The sequence below is a fragment of the Teleopsis dalmanni genome, chromosome 2 (assembly GCF_002237135.1).
Source record: "Teleopsis dalmanni isolate 2A chromosome 2, ASM223713v2, whole genome shotgun sequence".
Lineage (NCBI taxonomy): Eukaryota > Metazoa > Arthropoda > Insecta > Diptera > Diopsidae > Teleopsis > Teleopsis dalmanni.
In genome coordinates, this window is record NC_051847.1 from 191,513,199 (window position 1) to 191,521,805 (window position 8,607).

Consider the following 8,607-nt stretch of genomic DNA (forward strand, 5'->3'; position numbering starts at 1 on the left):
ATACAGAGTGATTCACAGACCTAAGGAAGCTTATTTTGTATTCTTTGTTATGGTAGTTTAATAAATTAACTCTATTGTTACATATAATATATAAAAATCAAATTTATTGTTATATTTATTATCAGTAAAAACAATAATCTTTATCTTAGAATTCATAGTATGCAAACTTCTACTTAGTTTATTGCTTAATTCTTACTAAATATTCTTAATAGTTTGTACTTCCAATAGGTTGATAATAGGTTGGGTACTATTTTAGAGTGTAGATGATGATTTTACATTTTAAGACTAAGTATTCGCTTGGTAACATACTCACCAAGCAAAATTACCCCATCTTAGACAGCGAAATACCATTGCATCGACTCAAATTCATTGTAGGAAATCGTCATTTTGTTTGGTGATGTGATGCGCCCACACTTTATTGCAAATGAAAAAGATGTAACATAAAATCTGATTACTACAGTCATATAGTCATTATTTAAATAGGATTCAATGAGATTAAAATTCAAGTTATAATTATGATTGACATATGATTTTAAAATGATGATGTCATAAGTCGCAAGATTTAGTGATATGAATGGCTTTTAAGATCAGGCAATTTAACGCCACTGGCCTTTTTTAATGAGATTTTACAGACAATTCAATGATGTTAGATGACACGTGGAGGATTATTGAATAAAATTAATTACTATATCTTATATTAAAATTAATACAATATGTTCAAATAAAAGTTTGTTGTATTTATACCGTTTTGGATTGGTAAATCTGGGGTTATTTTCTCAATCAAAATGCTTTTTTAAAGCACTTTTAGTGCAATTTTCATTTTTGTTTGGCAAATGATTGGATTAACTTATAATACTCTAGATATTTTGCCAGAGTAGTGAGATTATCCTGGAATTAACAGCTGTTTTATATGACTTTATTAATAAAGTGTGTTTTGATGCGATATATGTATATATGAAAAATATAAATGTATACTAACACAACTACAAAAATGTTAGATTTTAATTTTTTTTCTATTTTGTTTTTTCTTGTTTTTAAAACTAAAATAATGGTCAGGTAAGATATTGGCTAAACCATATTATTCAGTCATTGTTTTGGAATATTATTAGCAAAAATAAATATTAGCAAAAATAAATATTAGCAAATTTAGTTTCTGAACTATCTTTATGTTTGTTTTAGTCTTGTTTTAATTTGTGCAAAATATTTTAATAATTACTTTAAGATTATGTATTTATTTTGTATAGTTATAAAGTTATTACTAACCTTACTTATTACTTGTTGACTCTTACATTTTCACTATTAAAGATTAAAGATAGTTTTTCAATTCTCTAAGATAGTTAAACATTTTATTGTACCAATGCAATCATAAATTACCCTGTATATCGTAATCTTAATGTAGTTCTTTATCCATAGCATATAAAACTTTATGGCTTTTTATTGCAATGGAGCTTGGACATTTAAAATTTCTAATATGCATTCGATATTCCATTTAGCATATAAAAATGCATTTTACTATGCACTAAGCAATGCAAAAGCCATAAAGCAGCTGTAATAACTGTTGCAGTAGATACAGCGCATAAATCATGATTAGATAAATGACTTTTATAGCATATTTTTACTGTGTTCTCAGTAGTCGAAGCATGATGAGCAAAAACTGTATGAAATATTTAACTCGAATGTCGTCAGTGTCGTCAAAACGTTACTAGACTTATGGTTGCATTAGTTTTATATAATAAATGATTTTATATTATGTTACTTAAAAATGAAAAATATATTTTAATAAAGAAATTCATACTCGTATATTTGAAATAAGTAATACACAAAATAAATACTATCTTCAAATTTTTTTGCTTCTTTTATAAAAAGTGTGAGCAAAAATAAATAATATAGTGACATAATTTATAACAATAAAATAAATTGTTTAAAAAATATATTTTTTATTGCAAAGAATTGATTTTCTTTTAATTAAAATGTTTAATTAAAATATTATTTTTATTGAATAAGCAAAGTCCAATAAACAATTAAATAAAAATTATATCTTTGGCTTCTATAAACCATTATATCATTTTAAGCTTTTAACTTTTGGTTCTCCAGCTTCCATATGCTTGAAAATAATTTAAACGGAAAATAGAAAAAATGCTTTAGTTGTTGTTCCTTTAACTATCCATGAAATTATTTTATGGTATAACATATTGCAGAAGAGTGTTTCGCAAAAGTTTGCAAGTTTCTAACGGAATTGAAATAATTCACAGATAAAACTAACCAAAATACTGCAATATTTTCAACTACAAAAAGAGAGGAAAAAAAATAATAACACAGAAAATATTGGTGCTATCGTGCTATCCTTGTGGACATTGGGAGTGTTAAAGGATTGTGGCACATTTGACAGATGCAATTCGATACAATCTAGCTTTTTCAGTCTACAATAAATTAAAAATTGTTTCGATTTTTGTTTTTTCTACACTGATTTTAATTTTAAACTTTTTTTTACACTAAAGCAAAAGAAAAAGTAATGAGCTGCAATTTTTAATAGGTTGAGGTTTGTAGAAGTATTAGAAAATGCCAATTTTAGAACAAACTTGGTAAAAAAATTTAGTTGTTGATATATATTCCTTGATGCGTGCTGGAATCTGTAAAAAGATTATAGATTATTTAACTAAACTAACCCACATTTGTATAAAATCAAGATAAATTGATCATTGCAGAGAGGACTATGTAAGTGAGTTCTGCTTCAAAATAAAATTTTAATTTCATGAATTTCATAGGTATATCCATATATTCTTCTTAAAAATTTGGCTCTTATAACTTAGGGGTTATATTTATAAGTAATTTAGTAGAATTTTAAATAACTTACTTACTTAACCTGTTTCCGGGTTTCGGCTTGACGTAGCATGTATCTACAGGTGCCTCTGTTGTGTGCGCGCATTCTTGTAGCTCAAGTCCGGTTGGTGTTCCCTTAACTTAATCATTCCACCGAAGACATGGTTTACTTCTACGCCTTCTTCATCCAACAACAGCATTAAATACTTCCTGTAGCATTTTCATCCATTCTCACGGCATAACCAAGCCGGCGAATCCATGGTTGTTAATTTGCTGAATTTTATATATGTCCTGATAAAGTTCGTACAGCTTGTGGTTCATTTGGATGCGGTAGTTTTTGTCAACTCGTAGAGATTCAAAGATCTTACGAAGAACTATTCTCTCGAGAACTCCCTGTGCTGCTTTATTATTTTATGATAATGTTCAAGCTTCTGCGAGTTTTATATTGGATTATTGGACGTATCCTAGTGTACGTTTATGAATTGAAAAATATTTATCATCGATATGTGTGAACGCTTCACTGCTTTTCTTTACGACAGTATATACCTATGTCAGAATTTCATACATTTTCAAATATAATTGATTTCGATTTGGATGAAACTTTTTTGATGAATTTCTTTTCTGAAACATAAATACCCGTTTCTTTGGAAAAATTTTTTATTTTCTTTCCTAGCAGATACACAGCAATGGGGTTTTGTATATAGTTTAAGTAATCTTATATTAGATTTTCTAATTGACAGGGACTTAACATTTTTAACGTTCTTAAGATAATTAATTAAATATTTTAGAATTGGTTCAAGTAATTGAAATTAATTATATTTAATTACTAATATTAACCGTTAATTAAAAATAAAATTATTTTTACAAAATTTATATAAAACATTTTTATTTTTAATAATAAAACGAAATTAAATTTAGTTATACCACCAAAAATATTAATTTTTCATTTCTAACTCATTAAAATATTACATAAACATTGGTTTTTATATAAAATTGGACGTGAAGAGGAAGAGAAGTCCTACGCTTGTAAAAGAATGACCAATACTTAGAATGACTTAGAAGCGCTTAAATTTGTAGTCATCTTATAGTGTGATTTTATCGGTTATAGTTTTGTTGAGTATTATCAATTTTATTTGCAAATCACTAACTTCGAAATTTAAATTTTGCATTTTCGATTACGTTTCTGAAAAATCTGTGTAATAAGAGATTATAAGATACTAAACGTAGGTAAGTAGGTTATTCAAAGGGTTCCCCTTAAGTCCCATTGTGTTACCGTATAATTAAAAACTCAGGGGTAGAATCACTTAAAACATTTGATAAAACTTATAATACTATTAAAGGGGAGCTTTTGCATAAGATACTATAACTTCGCTAATAATAATAGTTAATTAATATTATAGCAGAGATTGAAACATTTAGCAGAGATACTTGACCAGATAAGTTTTTGTTCGCACTTTTTTAGCTATATCTTTTTTGGTGTTAATGTTCGTAATTAAATTTGTGATATTTGTATAGTCATTTGTATGTTCTGATACCTTTAATCCATCATAAAATTTTACAAGGAAGCCATAAAAATTGTGTGAAAGCTTTGTTGTTGAACTTTGAATTTTTGTAGTATACTTAAGAGATCTGATTTTTATTAACATCAATGTTAACAATAAAAGTGAGATTTACATGGACTTTTGAAGAGAACTTATCCTATAGTGTCATAAAAAAATGTTTAAACGACATACCTAAACGGATTTGATTAAAACAGACTTTAAGTTCGACAGGCATTATATATAATTCCTTTCAAAAGTATGTATATTATTATTTTTTATTACATATATTTTTTATTTTACATAAATTTCATTTTGAATATGCATAAATCCTGCAGCATAAATCCTTAAAGCATCCACGTACAAAAGAGCAGCATAAGTTGGTTTTTATGTTAATATATTTCTTTGGCATTTTTAATGAGCAAAAAATGGAAAACAGTTTTTATCGTTTTTTATTGGCTTAATTAATTTAAAAAGGTCAAGGAGAGTATGTACTTTGGTTTTGGCTTCATTGCCTCAGTTGCATACACTCGGATAAAAATTGTAAAAATCATAAAAGAAATTTACGAAAACTCCCCGAAATGATTAAAAAAAAGAGAACAAAATAAGCAGAGAAATTAAAAAAAAACAAACTTTGGGAAAATACATAAAGGACTGTAAAAGAGAACTTGACCAGAAACACAAAGCAACGATGCTGTATAAGACCACCACCATCACTATTTTCCAGTGCTTATTCTGGCGTTCACTTTTGATTCAATTTAAATTTTATTTTTATTTAATTAAATTTCATAAATTATTTGCGCAATAAGCTTTCAAATTTAATATCACACAGATACTTTCAAAAGTGAAGCATAAATTTTATAAAATTTATATTCAATAAAAATGAATTGCCAAGCAAATGCTTGGCCATGAACCAAACCCACTAACAATTGTACGTGCGTTTTAGACCATAAAATATATGCCAGCTTATGGTAGACCATAAAGAACGCAAATATTTATTGAAATTGCAGATAAAAAGACCTAAATAAAAATAAAAAGTTTATGTAAAAATACACAAATATTAATATGATCTTCTCCTACACCGGATAAGAATATAAGAAATTTAAATAGAAATATTATTTCTACAAATAACCAGAAGAGTTTCTGTTTGACCTTACCAGGTAAACTGCAGTAAACTTTATATAAAGCATTTAACTCTATGGGAAACATAAAATTCTTCTGCTTACACGTAAATATATTTACATATGTATATATATATAAAATTCAATTAAGTTATGAAAATGGCCAAGTTGAGCATTGTCTATATATGTTTCTTGGAAATAACTGCAGTAATATGAACTTATGATAAGTGAAATATAGAGTAAAATATTGAAATAAATTACTTTTTAGTTACTAAATCTATGTCAGGTGTGAATTATTTTATTAATAATTATTTTCATAGATTATTTATATACCTAGATAAATGATATTAACAACAAAGAATATCACATTTACATTGAATTTATGCATATTAATTTGTATACTACTTACACGACAAATTGAGAGAACTCCTAGTACAAGTTATGACAACTGGTCTATGTAAGAATTACGAAAACAGGGTATATTAACTTGTTCTAAATAAGAATTTTACACACAAATTATATGTTATGGAACTTCTATATTAGATTCTATATTAGAAATATTAAGAGAAACCTAGCTTGTTCATTTATATTTTTCTGCATTGTATTTGTGTTGCGGTATACTTGACTATACAGTCATATACAACAATGTTGAATGATCTCTGAGAATATATTTTAAGAACCAATAGACAGATAAAAATATTATATTAGTTACCAGACAATAAAAAACTATAGCCACTCAAATCAAAAGCTTTAATGATAAGTTTAACACATTATTTTATTTTTTACATTTTTTTTTTATTTATTTAATTTTATTTTTATTTAATAAAAATTTATATAATTTAACGAAAGTTTGCTTAATATGCAAATTTGAAAATTCAAAAGCTTAGACAAAATTCTTTATCAACTTAAACATTTGCATTACTAATTAATATCTACTAATAATACTATTAATATATTACTAATAGTAATAGATATTACTAATAATATCTAGAACTTAATAAATTAATTAAATAAATTATTAAATAAATTATTAAATAAAAACATATCAAAACACCATTTTAGCATTAATATGTTTATTCTAATCAACTTTAAATAAATAATTTATAATAAATTAAGTCTACAGACATAAATGCATTTTCTACATTCGATTCCTTATTTTAGTAATAATTTAATTTATTGTTAGTCGATTTGAATACTTTCTGATATTTTTAAAAGATAATACTTTAAGCTTATTATACTCATTGGAAAGGAACTAATTTTAGAATCAGTGAAAAATATTGTATGCTATAAACAATGTTATTTTGATCCAACCATTTTTATAAAGACACATTTCTTAATCTCGGCAATACTTTACAGCCATATTTCACACAAAATTTATACAAAAATATTTTATTTTTATAGATATTTATTAAATACTATTGTATAGTTTTTGGCTGAACGTATATAACGCAAATGCTCTCCAAGAAGTGAATATGTATTTATATGCACAATAAATAAAACAAACATAATCGTTAAAGAATTTTTTAAAGTATTGCCTAGCAATTTCATTGATTTTAAATAAGTCCCATAACAAATCATAATACAATTATCTCAAAACCCACAAAAATAACAGTTCCTAACAGACAAAATTCAGAGTTGTTTAAGGAGATTACCTGTCTAGAAGGCTCAACACCACAGTGTTCTAAAAACACACGTAACAAGATAATGCGCCGATAAACTCTCCATTGGATATTTCAAGGAATTTCAGTTGACACCAATTGAGATTTTATATTTGACATAACTTACTCCTTAGTAAGGAGCGAGACCTGTCGATATCTCTGCTCATCTTTGGGCCATAGTACCCGGTGTGAATACACAGCTCTACATCGAATGAAAGTAAAATTGCTGTCTTATTTTAAGCAAGCCTACACATTAAAATTTACTTCTTAGTCATTGCTTGCCATATACGTCATATTTTATGAATTAATACTTTATATATTAAGTATCATGATAACAATATTCAGAATTTTTGGATTGTTGATAAGTGATAGCTTTAGTTATGACTTTATGTGCTTCAAATAAAATTTCTAATCTATGATATCGATCAATGGACGATAACTTTGGTTGTTCTTTTATCTATTGACTATCATAACAATAATAGTCAAACTTTTTAGTTCAGTAATATCTGATCATTTTAGATCAATATGGTTTCCGTTACTTTCCGTTATATCATAAGAGGAGTGCGTGACCTGCATATCGTAGATGATTGATTTCTCTATCACCAGCAGATATACTTCCTTAGAAACTGCTAAAAGCTAGCTTAATAACAGTGTATACAATAAACGATATTGATAAAGGTTATTTTTAGCTTTAGTTTTTTAATATTAACTGTGTTTTTTAATATTTTCGATATATTTCAAAATATCTTGGATGATATGAGTGTCGCTCTTAAACTTAATAGTAGTTCTCTTACATCAGTAAGGTATATGTAGCTAAAATATTCATTATGTCGACTACATAGAACATAAGAGTAGTATTCTTACAACATGAAGATATAGTGTAATGATATTTATTATACAGACTACATAGAACTTAATAGGTGGATATCAGGAAGCTATAACATATGTAGTCAATGATATTTATTATGTTGACTACATAGAGACATACTGTAAACTAATATTTGCAACAAAATTTCATCGGAGATTGATTCAAATTTTTCATACTAGTTGCCTATGTTCAAAAAGGTTCTTGATGTGAAAGAATATAATTATTTTTATAAAGATTTTGCTTATGGTTTGGAGGAAATAACTGCAAAATGCTACTTTACAATTAATTTATTTTTTGTTTGATTTTTTACCTTCAGGATAGGTTAATTTTAGTTATAGTTCAAGATAATTTTCTTTTTCTTCATTGTCAGAGGTTGACATATGTGTTAGTTTAAATTTTTGTACACTGATTTTTCTACATTAAACAATATTTTTACTATATTTTTTAAAGTTTTTTAGTATTTTATATTTAACATATGTATCTTTTATATGATGTTCACTTTAGCACTCAACATTGCATTATTGCTATTCCAAAGTTTTTATCAGGAGAGATAAAAACTCCTTTTTAATTACTATTATAATTACTAAATTATGAAGTTCCAG